The sequence below is a fragment of the Anolis carolinensis genome, chromosome 4, assembly GCF_035594765.1.
Source record: "Anolis carolinensis isolate JA03-04 chromosome 4, rAnoCar3.1.pri, whole genome shotgun sequence".
Taxonomy (NCBI): Eukaryota; Metazoa; Chordata; class Lepidosauria; order Squamata; family Dactyloidae; genus Anolis; species Anolis carolinensis.
In genome coordinates, this window is record NC_085844.1 from 137,840,374 (window position 1) to 137,857,554 (window position 17,181).

General features: G+C 43.0%; 1 protein-coding gene across 6 annotated transcripts in view; it reads left to right on the forward strand.

Moving 5' to 3' along the window:
* sorcs2 (sortilin related VPS10 domain containing receptor 2) overlaps positions 1 to 17,181 on the forward strand; it is a 235,375-nt gene that overhangs the window by 123,334 nt on the left and 94,860 nt on the right. The gene's annotated exons all lie outside the window — the stretch shown is intronic.

Genomic DNA, 17,181 nt, shown 5'->3' on the forward strand with positions numbered 1-17,181 from the left:
CTTCACTCACTCTTCACATTCCTTGTTTGCTAAAGATTAATAAGGCATGGCTTATTCCAGCTAGAGGACACTGATCCACTACAAGTGTGGCAATAAATGGATCGCTATAAAGATTAGTCAATCAGTCAAGAATGGAAAATTCTTACTCTAAAGCAGTGGTTCTCAGTCTGTGGGTCCCCAGGTGTTTTGGCTGCCAACTCCCAGAAATCCCAGCCAGTTTACAGCTGTTAGGATTTCTGGGAGTTGAAGGCCAAAACATCTGGGGACCCACAGGTTGAGAACCACTGTTCTAAAGTATATTAGAGTCTATGAGCAGAATAGTATCATGACTCTCTTTGCAGCTCTTTGAGAAATGTAATGTCGAGGATCTTCCAGTTCTGTAGAGTTAGTGTTCAGGGCGCTTTGAGAGGCGATGGAGAAGGAAAGGGGCCACCACTTTCTATGGATGGAAGCCTGTTGTTGTTGCTGCTGTTGATGTTGATGTTGATGTTGTTATGATGTTCCTTCAAGTAGATTCTGATTCATGTAAACCCTAACATGGAGTTTCTTGACAAACTTGGGCAATGTGGGGTTGAATTCCAACAATTACTACCTTTCTTATTAGGCCAAGGGAGTGCGACTTACCCAATGTTACTCAGTGATTTCCATGTCTGAGCAGGAATTTGAACTCCCCAAGTTCAAGTACAGCACTCAGACCACTACAGACTACTGGCAGGAAGCAAACTGTGAAAATGTGTCCTTGGAAACACTTCAGTGCTGACCCAGCAAGCACATTTTGTTGGGAAGAGTGAGTGTCTGAGTGGAGAAACAGCAGGAGAGGAGGAATGCTTAAACTATTGTCTGCCTGGCCCATTTCCTCTTCAAAATCACCCTCCAGCTGCCTTTCTAACTGGACTGCTCCAGATGCATAGTTCATCTGGAATGGGATTTGAAGTGGAGAAATGGTGCATGAGGAAAGGTTTAAGCATCCACTTCCTCACCTCTTTTCTGCTTAGCACTGTAGGTCCCTGTTAACAATAGAAAAATAAAAATCTTCAGAAGTATAAATACACACACTTTCAAGTAATGTAGCATATTTCCTTTGTTACCAAAAGAATGCCGGTACCTCCTTTTGCTTGGTAATTGATGGCCAAGTAGTAAGGTTCACAATTTGTCCTTCAGGCATTCCCTCCATTTAATGTATATGGTGCCAACAATATAATGAAGTGTGTGTGTGTGTGTGTGTGTGTGTGTGTGTGTGTGTGTATACATACATATAAACACTATGTAGTCGTCCCCCCACTCCCTATATATAGCTACAGTCTGCCTTAATATGCAGTACTTCATTTACTCCCAGTAGAACTCCCTCATTCAGTGTTCTTCTCATATGTCAGCCTGGCAACCTTTCAGGTGGAAAATTGATTTCTTTTGTCTCGTTGTTTTAAGTAGCAAAAGGCTGCCTCTCACTGTGGTCTATTTATCTGAAGAGAGAAAAACAAGAATGTCACATTTATCTCACATTTGCAGCAGCACTCAATTATTGCTGCAGTCAGTTCCCTGGGCTCCTATGTCTGGGAGTTAAAAAAAAAACAGAAAGAGAAAGGGATAAAGTACACGTTGCCTTTGACATACTTTTTGAAGGGAATTGGCATAAAGTGTAATACTCAATTTCCCTTTCTATGCCTAAAATGAAAACATTAATTTTTGCTCATAAAGTTCAGTGAATTGAAATCACCCGTGGGCACTTAACACAGATTAGCACACTTATCCTTGCCTTCCTGAAAAATGACAGAAGACAGAGCCAGATTGAGACATGCTGAACTCCTAAACCGTTTCACGCTTAAGAGGAGCTCATTACTCCCTCCCTAGTTTCCTCTCCTGGCTGCTTCTCATCCAAAATCCTAAATAGCAATTTCCTTAGTTTGTTCATGAATCCAGCACAATAACAGATGACCACTTTCCCCAGTGTTGCAGCTTCAAGATGTTCCCTATTACAATATGGTAGTTTCTCCCAAATCTTGGAAAGTTACAGCTATGGTCATATTACTCAACTGTTCTCTAGATTTTTGTTACAGTTACAGTTTTTGAAATTGATTGCTAACTTTTCTGGTAGTATATTTTAGAACGACTGTATTTACTAGCCTAATGTGCCATTGAATCTAATGTGCTGCCGAACATAATGTGCAGTGGCAAAAAATGTGGTCTTTGTAATTTGGCCAAAACGGTGCATATTACTGTTGCTGCGTGCTTAGAATTCCTTCATTGTAAACATTGGAGCCGCAGTGGGTTAAACCCTTGTGTTGGCTGAACTGTTGACCTGAAGGTTGAAGGTTCGAATCCATGAGATGGGGTGAGCTCCCATCTGTCAGTCCTAGCTTCTCACGCGGAGACGTGAGAGAAGCCTCCTAACAGGATAGTAACACATCCGGGCATCCCCTGGGCAACATCTCTGCAGATGGCTGATTCTCTCACACCAGAAGCAACTTGTCTCAATTCGTTTCTGACATGATAAAAAAAATTGTAAATAATTTTGTTAGAACAACAAAGCTTCTAGAGATGGAAAGAAAACCTTGGGTGCATCTATGCTGTAGAATGGATCCACTTTTATTGCCTTGGTTCAATGTTATGGAATCCCGTGGGCTGTAGTTTTACAAGGCCTTGAGCCTTCTCTGCCAAAGAATGCCGATCCCTCATCAAACTACAAATCCCAGGATGGCATAGTATTGAATGATGGCAATTAAATTAGAGATGACGTCCCTCAAAGAGGAGTTGCAGGTGCAGCTCCTGAAGCACCTTCTCCCTTTGCTTTGACTCAGCACTATGATTACTTCATGATGCAAATCTAATGCGCACCCCAATTTTGGCAAGGTCATTTAGACAAAAAAGGCGAGCATTAGATTTGAGTCAATATGGTTTCTTTTCCATGTCAGGAGCGACTTGAGAAACTGCAAGTCACTTCTGGTGTAAGAGAATTGAGTGTCTTCAAGGACGTTGCCCTGGGGACGCACGGATGTTTTACCATCCTGTGGGAGGCTTCTTTCATGTCCCCGCATGAGAAGCTGGAGTTGACAGAGGGGAGCTCACCCTGCTCCCTCGATTCAAACTGCCAACCTTTCAGCCAGCAGTCTCGCTAGCACAAGGGTTTAACCCATTGTGCCACCAGGGGCTGCAGTCAGTATGGTAATTATAACATAAATGATTTTTGTTTCTCCTTTTAGAAGTGATCTTACAAACTACCAATTTGTGGTGTAAAATACATTCTCTTTCAACTTATTTTAACATTCTTAAGAAGCACTGGCTGTTCCAGCTGTGAATTCCTGGGAACTATAGTCCCCCAAAGGTGACTTTTCCAAGCTCTATTTTGGATGTCTTCCTCCCAAACTAATCAAACAATTAAAGGTGAGAGCCAGTCTTAGAACTGGTTAAGTGATCTGATAGAGAAGTTCTTGCCAGCTTTTTAACAGTTTTTCATTGCAAGCAACTGATTTTTCCCACCCCCAACCCCTTGCACACCTTAGTTATTGTAGACCAAAGTAAGGCTTCTTATGACCTCATCAAACATGCTGCTGGAATCGCCATGGATTGTGGTACCCATTGGGGGTGTGAGGAACCCATCACCGCACTGCGCCCAACTCACCCGAGTCCCCATCCCACAGAGAGAAGCATTGACCACCCAGCAAGGCTTGCTGAAGAAGCTGATTTTCCTTTTTGTATAGTACAACTGAATCATTTTCTGCAGAGTCCGCTGTAAACCTTGCACATTGTTGCGAACAGATTGGTGTAAATGAGTGACATTCAGAAACCTTTTACTGTTGGAAAATGTTTTGTGACCCCCAACACTGAGCTAAGGAGACCCCATTTGTGGTCAGGATCCACAGTTTAAGAAGCAGTGGGTTATAGTGCAGATAGAGTGATATCTTTCTAGGTGCTAATAGAGAATACAGTATTCTAGCAATCATCAACCTTTTAGTTATAAATACTCTAGTATGCGGGAGACAAAGAAAATTGATATTTTGCATTTACATTTTGAAATGTAAAAAGGGCTTTTTGTTATGATTGAGCCTCATGGCTCTGCTTCTGGCAGACGTGGACGTAAGACTCCTCGAGAGTCAGATACTCTCGAGGAGCGAGAAAGAAAGAGGCTGCGAGATATCTTTGCAGAACCATCTGACGAAGAATCTTTTAAGGGGTTCACGGAGAGAATGGAGGAAGAGCTGGTTAGCTCGGAAGAGGATGAGATGGATTGGACTCGGGTAAGGGAGGAGTTGGGTGCCACTGGCAATAATGGGATGGAAGATGAATGGGGACCTTCAGGATTAGACCCATGGACAAGCTGGAGGGATGGGACGGGATCCACAGCTGGGGATGCTGTGGGGCGTAGTCAGAGGTGTTCCAGCTCTGATGAGGAAAGTGATGAGGAAACACCCGGGTTAAGGAGGGCAGCTGATAGTGATGAGGATTTGTAACTGGCATAAAATGAGGCTTGGGAGCAATTGCAAATTGCGTTGGGCAAGGTAATCTGGACGAACGCTTGGGATCTGTGTGGGACGCTTTCCTGAAGACTGGTGTGTTTTCGTGTGCTGATACCTTTGACCTTCCGTCGTCTTCTTGACGGACGCCATCTGCTACTCTGGATTTACGGACTGAAACCTGACTACGGGCTCGCTTTCTCCTATTGGACTTGGAAAACTGCAAACGTCTGATTCTGCCTCTCGACCTTCGGAACAAATTGGGACTACGCTATTGCTTCAATCCTTGGCTGCTGAGTTTGTATTGGAAATTTGCCTTGCTGTGTGAAGGAGTGACTCCTAGTTACTCAAAACATAGTGCTGGCAGCAGAGAGGCATCTGCTGCCAATTAGTTGCATTCTTTTGAACTCTTTGTTTCCCAGCTTCTGTTTGTTTATCCCCAGGCTGAAGCAAGCTGTTTTGATTTTACCCGGATTAAACTCCGGTTTAATCCGGTTTACCTTTTGAACGTTTTTCTTGCCTCTTTTTGTTTTTAAAGGCTAAGGTTGCCTTGCCCTTGTCTTTTACGGGCATTTTGAGTTCTGTAAATCCAATAAACTCTGTTATCTTTGATCTTGTGGCGTTCTGTCCTTGACAGATTGCCCAACGCCCATAAAAAAGTTTACTGCAGTAATAAATCTCGTCAGGAAGACGATGGATGAGTTAAAGGCTAAGTTTGACCAATTACAGGCGGCCTTTAACGTCAGTCAAGCAGCTCATGCTGTTAAAGGACATGTTTTGACCCCAGAACGCTTTGACGGATCCAGGTGCAAACTGCCAACTTTTTTGGCACAAGTTGAGCTTTATTTTTCTCAGCTCAGTGCTCATGCTTACCCTACGGACACTAGCAAGGTGGCATTTATTTTGAGTTTGTTGACTGGTCCTGCAGGACAATGGGCCACCAATTTGATTTTGGGAAATGACCCAGTCAAAGACAATTTGAATAATTTCAAGAAGCTTCTAACTGACACTTTTGGGGATCCCCTCCGTACGGAGAATGCTGGGTGGGCTCTGTATCGGTTGAAACAGGGAAAGGGGACTGTTTTGGATTACTTAAATAAGTTTAATTTGTACCGTCACCAGCTGGATTGGGGGGAAAATGCATTCATGCTTTTGTTTACTGCTGGTTTAAGTGATTACCTCCAGGACGAATTGGCACGCTTGGAGCCGGCTGAAAATTGGGATGCCTTAGTAGCTAAAGTGCTGCGTTTGGACGCCAGGTTCGAGTCCCGTAAGCACTCAAAAGCAATGTGTGCGCCACCTATGCATGTAACCAAGGCACCTGTGGTGATGGGGGAAGAGCCTATGGAGCTTGGGGTCTTTAAAAAGCTGTCTACTGAAGAAAAGAACCGTAGGAGGCAGCTGGGGTTGTGTTTGTACTGTGGGAATGCTGGGCATTTTGCCAAAAACTGTAATGTGAAACCTTCCCAGCTGTCGGGAAAAGGCCAGCCCTAGTGCGACGTGAGTCCAACGCATTAGGGCTTCTAAAGCAGTCAGCTGAGGGGAAGAAGCATGTTTTCGTACCCATTACGTTATCTGTTGGGGGAAAGGAACTTGTTTCTACTTTGGCACTGCTGGACTCAGGGGCTACGGTCTCTTACGTAGATATTGAGTTTGCTAGGAAGCATGGCATTCCTATAGTGCGCAAGGCATGCGACGTGTGGGTGGAAGGTGCGGATGGGAGACTATTGGAGACTGGGGTGGTTAACCATGAGACCTCAGCAGTAATGTGGGAAGTGCAGGGAGTAACGGGAACGTTTGTGTGGGATATTACGAGCTTGCCCAGATACGATGTGATCTTAGGGATGGATTGGCTAGCCGTAGTAAATCCACAAGTGGATTGGGTGGCACGTAAGCTGACCTTAAAGAGGCAGGGTTGTTGTACTCTGAATACTACTCAGCCTGATATGGAGGGAGTGCCTGATGAGTATGGGGAGTTCGCTGATGTATTCTGTAAAAAGGAAGCGGACAAGTTACCGCCGCATAGGCCGTATGATTGCGCCATTAAACTAGCGGAAGGTGCAAGATTGCCAGCGGGAAGGCTGTACGCCTTGACTGTACCGGAAAGGCAAGCTTTACGAGAGTTCCTAGATGAGAATTTAGCCAAGGGGTTTATTCGCCCATCTAGCTCTCCAACTGCGGCGCCGGTATTCTTTGTGGCCAAGAAGACTGGGGATCTTAGGTTGGTTTGCGACTATCGTATCCTTAACAAATACACCATTCGGGATAGGTACCCGCTACCTTTAATCTCGGAACTGCTATCAAGGGTGCAAGGGGCTAAGGTCTTTACCAAACTTGACCTGCGGGGGGCGTATAACTTAATCAGAATACGGGAAGGTGATGAATGGAAGACGGCATTTAACACGTGTTTCGGATGCCACGAGTTCCGAGTCATGCCTTTCGGACTTTGCAATGCGCCCGCGGTCTTCCAGAGGTTCATAAACGATGTGTTTAGGGACCTAATTGATCAATTTGTGGTAGTTTATTTGGATGATATCTTGATTTTTTCTAAGGACGAGAAAGAACATCGTCAGCATGTCAAGCAGGTTCTGCACCGCCTGCGGGCTAGTGGGCTCTTCGCCAAGGCTTCCAAGTGCGTCTTTCATGTGCCTGAAGTGGAGTTCCTAGGTCATGTAGTGTCAGGTAGGGAACTTAAAATGGACCCACATAAGGTTGACGCAGTCAACTCATGGCAGGAGCTCAAGACCAAGAAGGATGTGCAAAGGTTCTTAGGGTTCGCTAATTACTACCGGGAGTTTATCCCGAATTTTGCCAAGCTCACGGTGCCTTTGACGCAGCTCCTGCGTAAGAAACAGCCATTTGTGTGGGGGCGGGAAGCTCACGACGCGTTTTTGCAACTAAAATCTAGCTTTCAATCAGACAACATACTAACACACCCTGATGTAGACAAACCGTTCGTGGTAGAAGCAGACGCTTCTAGCTACGCGTTGGGGGCTGTATTGTCTCAGAAAGATTCTTCAGGGACCTTGCATCCCTGTGGATTTTATTCGCGGCAACTAACACCATTTGAGCAGAACTATACCATATGGGAGAAGGAGTTGTTGGCGACTAAGGTGGCGTTTGAGGTGTGGCGGCACTGGCTAGAAGGGGCGCGACACCAAATCGTGGTCAGGTCTGATCATAAGAATTTGGAGCACTTGCAAACAGCTAAAAAGTTAAACCAGCGTCAAATCCGATGGGCTTTGTTTTTCTCCAGGTTTAACTTCAAGGTGCAATTTGTGGAAGGGAAGGCAAACTTGCGGGCCGATGCCTTGTCCCGCAAGCCGGAGTTTAAGACCAATGAGCAGGTAGTATGTCAAACCATCTTGCCTACTGCCTCTCTATGTGTTGTAGATAATGAGCCCGGGTTACATGACCAGATCATTGAGGCTCAAAGAGAAGATGTGTGGACTCAGGAACAACTCATGCTGTTGTCAGCAGGTAACCGTACAATACTGCCTCACCTACAAGACCAAGACGGAGTATTGGTACGCAGGGGGCAGGTCTATGTACCAGTGGGGGCCCTCAGGTTAGAGGTAATTAGAGCCCACCATGATGAACCCATGGCTGGGCACTTTGGCAGATTCAAGACCGTGCAGCTCATTACTAGGAGCTACTGGTGGCCAAAGATGCGGCAAGACATTCTGCGCTTTTGTGACAGCTGCGCTGTTTGCCAGCAGAGTAAGACGCCTGTGGGGCGCCCTAGAGGGTTGTTGTCGTCTCTACCTGTTCCTGAGAGGCCATGGCAAATCATTTCCATGGATTTCATTTCAGATTTGCCTAAGCCTGGGGGTTATACTTGTATTTGGGTGGTGGTGGATTTATTTAGCAAGCTGGCTCATTTTATTCCTTGTTCGACCATTCCGGCGGCCCCTACGTTGGCCTTATTGTTTACTAAGCACATCTACCGTTTGCACGGAGCTCCTGAGGTGATTATTTCGGATAGGGCTCCACAATTTGTGTCACGCTTTTGGAAACACTTCCATGAGTGCTTAGGTACTAAGTTAAACGTCTCTTCAGCGTTTCATCCGCAAACGGATGGTCAGTCGGAACGGGTTAATGGGCTCTTAGAGCAATATTTACGTTGTTTTTGTTTAGATCAACCCACTGCTTGGGTGAAGTGGCTACCGGTGGCGGAGTTTGCTTACAACAATGCGGTGCACACGTCTAGTCAGCATACGCCATTTGAACTGACTTATGGTTTTCACCCACGGGGAGGTGTGGCGCCGTCGACCAATGTGGTCTCTTCTGACCCTGTGTACCGCTCCTCGGAAATGGCTGCGTTGCATGATGTTGCCCGTCGCTTGCTGTTGGAAGCTAAGGCAACGCAAAAGACTCAGGCCGATCGCCGCAGGCAGGCAGGGGAGGAGTTGGAAGAAGGGGATTTGGTGTGGTTGTCTTCCAAGCATATTAAACAGGCTGGGGGAAAGTTTGCGCCTCGGTATTTGGGTCCCTTTCCTATAGTTAAAAAGATCTCTTCCGTTGCGTTTCGTTTGCGTTTACCATCTAGTTTAAAGGTCCATCCAGTGTTCCATCGTTCGCTGTTGAAATTGGATACCTCCAGTCGTCGTAATGCTATAGCGGAGGATATCACTGCCACCTCTCCGCCTTCGGGGGAGGAGGCCTTTGTGAGAGGGGATAGTGTTATGATTGAGCCTCATGGCTCTGCTTCTGGCAGACGTGGACGTAAGACTCCTCGAGAGTCAGATACTCTCGAGGAGCGAGAAAGAAAGAGGCTGCGAGATATCTTTGCAGAACCATCTGACGAAGAATCTTTTAAGGGGTTCACGGAGAGAATGGAGGAAGAGCTGGTTAGCTCGGAAGAGGATGAGATGGATTGGACTCGGGTAAGGGAGGAGTTGGGTGCCACTGGCAATAATGGGATGGAAGATGAATGGGGACCTTCAGGATTAGACCCATGGACAAGCTGGAGGGATGGGACGGGATCCACAGCTGGGGATGCTGTGGGGCGTAGTCAGAGGTGTTCCAGCTCTGATGAGGAAAGTGATGAGGAAACGCCCGGGTTAAGGAGGGCAGCTGATAGTGATGAGGATTTGTAACTGGCATAAAATGAGGCTTGGGAGCAATTGCAAATTGCGTTGGGCAAGGTAATCTGGACGAACGCTTGGGATCTGTGTGGGACGCTTTCCTGAAGACTGGTGTGTTTTCGTGTGCTGATACCTTTGACCTTCCGTCGTCTTCTTGACGGACGCCATCTGCTACTCTGGATTTACGGACTGAAACCTGACTACGGGCTCGCTTTCTCCTATTGGACTTGGAAAACTGCAAACGTCTGATTCTGCCTCTCGACCTTCGGAACAAATTGGGACTACGCTATTGCTTCAATCCTTGGCTGCTGAGTTTGTATTGGAAATTTGCCTTGCTGTGTGAAGGAGTGACTCCTAGTTACTCAAAACATAGTGCTGGCAGCAGAGAGGCATCTGCTGCCAATTAGTTGCATTCTTTTGAACTCTTTGTTTCCCAGCTTCTGTTTGTTTATCCCCAGGCTGAAGCAAGCTGTTTTGATTTTACCCGGATTAAACTCCGGTTTAATCCGGTTTACCTTTTGAACGTTTTTCTTGCCTCTTTTTGTTTTTAAAGGCTAAGGTTGCCTTGCCCTTGTCTTTTACGGGCATTTTGAGTTCTGTAAATCCAATAAACTCTGTTATCTTTGATCTTGTGGCATTCTGTCCTTGACACTTTTGAATTTAACGTTAGTTCTTTTTAGGAAGTTCTTTTATTGTGATTTGGTAATTTCTCATGTTTTTTTCCCTTAGGTAAATAATATTAATGTTTGCTTTTTAAAAAAATTGGAACTCCTTCCAACATCCATCTTTGTGTGTATGTTACATGCTAAGGAAGCTACTAGATCTGACAGTATAATAAGCTATTGTACATTTTTTCCCTCACCTTCTGAAATTTTACATTCTTATTTTCAGTGACTGCTTCTTCCTGTGAACAAATGGAAGAACAATTGATGTGAATCATCATGACAAGATGTGGCTCCCTGAGGCTTTGGGCACTTTCATTGGTCGTAGTTTGTAGACTGGCCATGACCTTCCCATCCAGTTGTCATCTTATTCTCTTTATAGAAATTAAATTGGATGTCTGTCCAACACAGGCACTCTGGGTTATTACTCTGGTGTTGCCATATGCATGGCTTGTTACGGTCAGGATTTTGGACATAGTCCAGCCAGAGTTAAGCACTTTTGCCTGTTGTCTATTACAGCTATAAGGAAATATTACAAGCATTACTCACTGCCATTTAAATCCGTGAGCTTGACTGTGGTGTTTTTCACAGAAATAAAACCACAAAGCAGCTGGCCAAATCTATCTTAACTTTAGGAAAGAAGGCAGATTTTATAAAGGTCATGGGGAAAAGTCAAGCAAAAAACTACAGGTTTAAAGTCCACAACCATTTCTATCAGTGTATGTTGCGTTAAACATTTCCATTTTTAAGAAGTTGAAAATTAGATCAAGAGGTTAGTAACAAGTTAAAATTTAAGTTGATTTATGAGAAATGTGGGAAACATGTTGAGCTGCTTAGTGCCAGTTTTTCTTTTTCTGTTCAAATATAACAATAGTAGGTATATTTTCATAAATTCACAGTAGCAGGCTAATTTACTTGAAACCTGTTCTACTTTGAATAAAAACATCGTAGCACTATTATTCCACTTTAACTGCTGTTTGATTCTGAAGATTTTGGTTTAGTGAGGCTCAAGAGTTCTCTGATGGAGAATTGTAAGGCCCCATCTACACTGCCATATAGTCTAGTTTCTGAATTCAGATTATCTACTATGAACTGGATTATATGGCAGTGATTATTCATATAATCCAGTTCAAAGCAGATTTCTTTATCATGTCAAAAGCAGGTTGAGAATATAGCTATAATGTAGAAAAAACCACTAAGACAGTTAAAAACTTGGCATTATGCTTAATTTCCTTTGACCAGAAGCTGGCTACTTTGAGTGCCTCTGGTGTTGCTGTAAGAAGGTCCTCCATGTGGCAGGGTTCAGACTGTATTGTAGTAAGTGGTCTATGGTTTGCTCTTTTCCACTTTCGCACGTCATGGACTCCACTTTATAGCCCCATTCCTTAAGATTGACTCTGCATCTCGTGGTGCCAGAGTTCAGCCTGTTCAGTGCCTTCCAAGTCACCCAGTCTTCTGCATGCCCAGGAGGGAGTTTCTGATCTCTATCAGCCACTGATTGAGCCTTTAGGTTTTAAGCTGCCACTTTTGAACTCACAGGTATTCCTGTGAGTATCTTGGTATTATGCTTAATTTCCTTTGTCCAGAAGCTGGCCACTTGGAGTGCCTCTGGTGTTGCTGTAAGAAGGTCCTCCATTGTGCATGTGGCAGGGCTCACAGGTACAAGCTGTTTCTTGATTTTAGACAGCTGTACAGAGGATGGGCTGGAGATGTCCATGCCTTGGAAATGAAAGGAACATTTCTGGCTGCTACTTCCCAGCGGATATCAGGTGATGCAATACCAGCTAAACAGAATAATTTCTCCAGCAGTGTTGGGCGTAGACATCCTGTAATGATGTGGCATATCTCATTAAGAGTGACATCCACTGTTTTAACATGGTTAAACACGTTAGAGACTTGCAGTTCAAAGCAGATAATCTGGATTCAGAAACTGAATTATATGACAATGTAGATCCAGCTTAAGTGTCCCTCCTTAACCTGGAAATCTCAGGTTTCCATAGGAGGCATCCGTAGCAGTTAAAGTAGAATAATAGTGCTATAAAATAGTATAGTGTGATATTGACATAAAGTACTGTATTGAAAAAATATTGTTCCACACGGAGTCCTTCTTGAGATTCTTTGAGAGATGTCCTTCTAGAGCAGTGCTTTTTAAAACTGTGGGTCCCAAACCCAAATGGGGTCCTATTAGCTCAATGTTGGGGTCACAAAAGATTTGGTAACAGAAAAAGGTTTCTGAATACCACCTAGTGACTATTTTAGACATTTACACAAATCTGTTAGCAACAAGATGTATTGTTTACCATGGACTCTGCAGAAAATGCTTCAGCTGTACTTCATAAAAAGGAAAACCAGCTTTTTTCACATGTCTTGCAAATGCTGATTTATTACCAGTTAATGTTTGATTTTTATACTTATTTTATATACCTATATTCCTGGTGTCACATACAAATTTATTGGACAAAAAGGGGTCATGAGTGGAAAACATTTAAGAAGCCCTGTTCCAGAGATTGGCTGTCTTGTGGAAAAATCTGAGAAGCCTGGGATCCGCTTTTAAAAGTTTAATTTATATTTGTAAACAGTTGATTTTTTAAAGTCACTAAGCTTACATTTTGCTAACTGATAAACTTGGTAAGTTAAAGCCAAACAATTTATTTAACACATACACACAAAGTTAACTAAATTCCCATGCCTGAAGACTATCCAGCATGCATATCATTTTTATAAAATCAAATAAAAACTACTGAGGTAACAGATGTGAATTTTGCCTTAGCTAACTATGAAACTATTCAGGCACAAACCCAAACATTTAGCTTCAGCAGGACTATTTGCTGGGATTTATCTGAGTAGTTTTCTTCTATGCAACAACATGCTGCTATATGGAAAGATCAAATTCTTTGGCTGTTTTGTAAGAGGCATTTATAATGTAATAATCAGCAAGGGAGCTATACATCGAGTTTGTTGTGCTTCTTCCAAATCACAGCCTGCAAATGTGATGGTAGGATTTGTGTCTCAACATAGAGAATGTGCAATTTTTACAAAATGTAGCCATGGTTAATATAATGTTAGCAAAATAAATAATTTTAAAAGAAACTTTTGGGTTGTCCTACCGAAACACTGATTTCTCACTTAATTTCTGACATCTCTAAATTTGCTGTACGAAAGTAGCAGTAAATGCTTAATATCATCCTAGAATAAACCCCATTTGTGCCGAGTTCTTTGTCTGCTGGTTGTGTACACATGGCCTGCTGAGTCTGTGACAATGGAAGAAAAAGCCAGTAATAGGCCAATTGAGAGTCATGGCTGCCAAAGATTCAAGCTGTCATGAGAGATGGCCCTTTGATTCAAACCGATCTGTGGCTGCAATAGAAAGGAAAATGCACAGAACCATCAGAATTAATGTTTAGGTTTGGCATGATGTGTTGCTTGTAGTTAAGATGCCTGAGCTGTTTTTATACACACATTGCATTGTCAATGTGTGTCTCTCTCTGTGTGTGTATGTATGTGTGTGTGTGTGTGTGTGTGGAGGTGGAGGTGTGGTTTTCTACCATCTTGTGATGGAAGAATAAAACATTTAATATCTTTTAACTGAGAAAGATGCATCTTTGCCCTTTAAGTGTAATTAATCATTATCTAGTGCAGGGGTCCCCAAACTTTTTAAGCACAATCCTTCAGACTGTTGAGGGGCCGAATTATCATTTGAAAAAAAATACAAACAAATTCCTATGCATACTGCACATGTCTTATTTGTAGTGCAACAACAACAACAATGAAAGAACAATACAATATTTAAAAATGAAAACAATTTTAACCAACATAAACCTATTAGGATTTCAATGGAAAGTGTGGGCCTGCTACTGGCCAATGAGATAGTCAAGTTAATTAGGATTGTTGTTGTTGTTGTTGTTGTGTGCCTTCAAGTCATGTCAGACTTTGGCCGAGCCTAAGTCTAAAATTAATTATTTATTTACTGCATTTATTTACTACATTTATATTCCACCCTTCTCACCCCGAAGGGGACTCAGAGCAGCTGTATGTACATACAATATATTATATTATTAGCATAACACAATATTAGCATTATATATTACTGTATTGAACTATACCACTATACTATTATATAATATGTAATATATAACATACAATTTATATTATTATATGGTATTACTGTTAGTATTATATTGTATAACATAAGATTATTATCAATATTATATGTATATACAATATATTATATTATTAAAACTGATATAAAAATATTATATTATAAAACTGAGGGCAGGGGCCAGGTAAATGACCTTGGAGGGCCGCATCCGGCCCCCGGGCCTTAGTTTGGGGACCCCTGATCTAGTGGAATGGAAATTGTTGGGATACTTTGGTAGCTCATGATTAGAATTTTGTAGGATTTTATTTGGGGAGAAAAGACTAATCTCAATTTTATTAATAATCCCAGCTAGTTTGCATCCATTAAATCAATGGGATTTCCATATACTATATGTTGATTCACTGTTTATTAATTAGTTCAGTGGGACTAGAGCCCCTGTGGCATAGTGGGTTAAACCCTTGTGCCAGCAGGACTTCTGATTGACAGGTTGGGGTTCAAATCCGGGGAGAGCGGGTGAGCTCCCATCTGTCAGATCCAGCTCCTTATGCGGGGACATGAGAGAAACCTCCCACAGGATGGTAAAACATCAAACATCTGGGTGTCCCCTGGGCAATGTCTTTGCAGACAGCCAATTCTCTCACACCAGAAGCGACTTGCAGTTTCTCAAATCACTCCTGACACACACAAAAGTTCAGTGGGACTACTCTAGCTGAGTTTGCTAATAAGATTCAGGGCAGTGGTCTTTTAGCTGGTTTGGTGCCAGAGATTATCTGAATAAATTGCTTCTCCATGATCATAATCTGACAGATCTTTACAATGAAATTATCATTGACACCACTTTAATTGCTATGGCTCAATGCTATGGAATCCTGGAATCTGTAGTTTGGTGAAGCATTAGCACACTTTGCCAGAAAATGCTAAAGACCTTGTAAACCTTTAACCCCCATACTTCCAAAACATTGGGCCATCAAAATGGTGTCAAGCTGCATCAATTCTACAATGTTGATGCACCACTCTTGTCTAAAATTGGTTAGGGCATGATACAGCCAAGGCTAAACACTTTCAAGTTACACTGATTTCAATGAGAAATGGGTGGCTACTTGAGCAGAGCACTTCCTGCTCTGAGGCTGAAGATGCAGTATGAATGTACTGTCTATGTGTGCATTATTATGGATCAAGTATAAGGAATCCTTGGAAAGTGACAGTACTTAATTGTTTTGTTGCATAATTCATAATTGGTACGATGGTTTACACAGAAAGAAATGGGGACGGAGATTCAAACTAATAATTCTTTTCCACTTTTGTTTTCCCATTCTTAAAAAAAAAAAACAACTCTATCATAATGGAATCTTTGTCCTAGTTCCAGTCATACAAGCACATCATTCATACACCATCAAGAGACATCGCTGAAAGGAAGACAAACAACTCCTTCTCCCGGATGTCTTCTATGCCCACAGTTCTATTGTTTTTGTGTGATTCTTCAAATTGTTTCCAACTTACAATGGATCTAAGGTGAAGCAGTCACAGGGTTTCCTTGGCAAGATTTGTTCAGAGAGGGTTTGCCATCTTCCTCTCAGGATGGAGTGTGACATGCCTAAGGCTACCGTATTTGAACCCTTGTGTAGTCCAACACTTAACCACTACATCATGCTGGCTCTCTGGTCATAGTTTTAAGAAAGCATAAAGTCAGGTGTGAAGAGGGCCCACTTGATGGTAGAGATGGCAGTAGCTTGGTGGATTGCCTTTGTTTCTTGTTCATGCAACCATAGATTTGAGATGCCAATTGGAGGAGGAAGAAGGATCTAGTCCTGGCTAGTGAAGGAACAGTAGGTGGACGTGGTGCCGAGACAGATTCTTTTGCTCACTTCTGTTTTTTTCCTGACCATAGGAAAGTGGATTTTCATACACTTGCCAAATCCCGCTAATGACCTAGAAATAGGCGAAATGTTCCATTTGTTTGATATATAGGCATATTGTTTACATGGGGTAATGGACAAGGTCTAATGGAGATGTTCTGTCGATAGGAGTTATTCCATTAGTACAGGGGTGTCAAGTTCATTTTCATTGAGAGCCACAGCTTCATGGTATACCTTACAACCTCCAAGGATATACCTCACAACCTCTGAGGATGCCTGCCATAGATGTGGGTGAAACATCAGGAGAGAATGCTTCTGGAACATGACCATACAGCCCAGAAAATGCATAACAACCCAGCTTCATGACTGCCTTCCAAGGGCTATTGAATCCATGAAACAAGGTGTCAAATATTTTTTACATCATGGTCAATACTCTTTAGTTTTTACCCAGTTTGGGTCCCAAAATGTTATTGAACAACACCTCCCATCACTTTCATTATTATCAGCCATGCACATTGGGGATAATGGGAAGTGCAGCCCAACAGCACATATGGCTCTGAGGTTGGGGAAAATTTAAAAGACATTTAAAGTTAGACATCCTATCCATAAGCCCCACTATCCTGACTACCCAAAACAAACTGCAGCCCCCCCAGATGTCACTGTATCATAACTCTCATCAACTCTAGTCAATGATAGCTAATGACGAGGAACACAGGAGTTGTAGTCCATCATCTGGAGGGCCACATAAAGTGATATGGAGGGTCGGATTCAGCCCGTAGGCCAATAGCCTCTTTCACCTGCAGCTTCCATGTCCACCATCAGAACCTGTTTTGGAGGGCTGGGAAATCATTTGGAACAGGTTTAGGGTGCCACAGTGGGTTACAGAGGGCAGGAGAAGAAAATGGAAGGGACATTTCCTAGTGAAGTGTTGGATTTAGGTCCATATCTGCAGAATGTTATCTGAGCAGACAATACAAAACAGGAGTGTGGCTAGGATGATTGCCTTCCAAATAAGAATCCTGGCCTCTT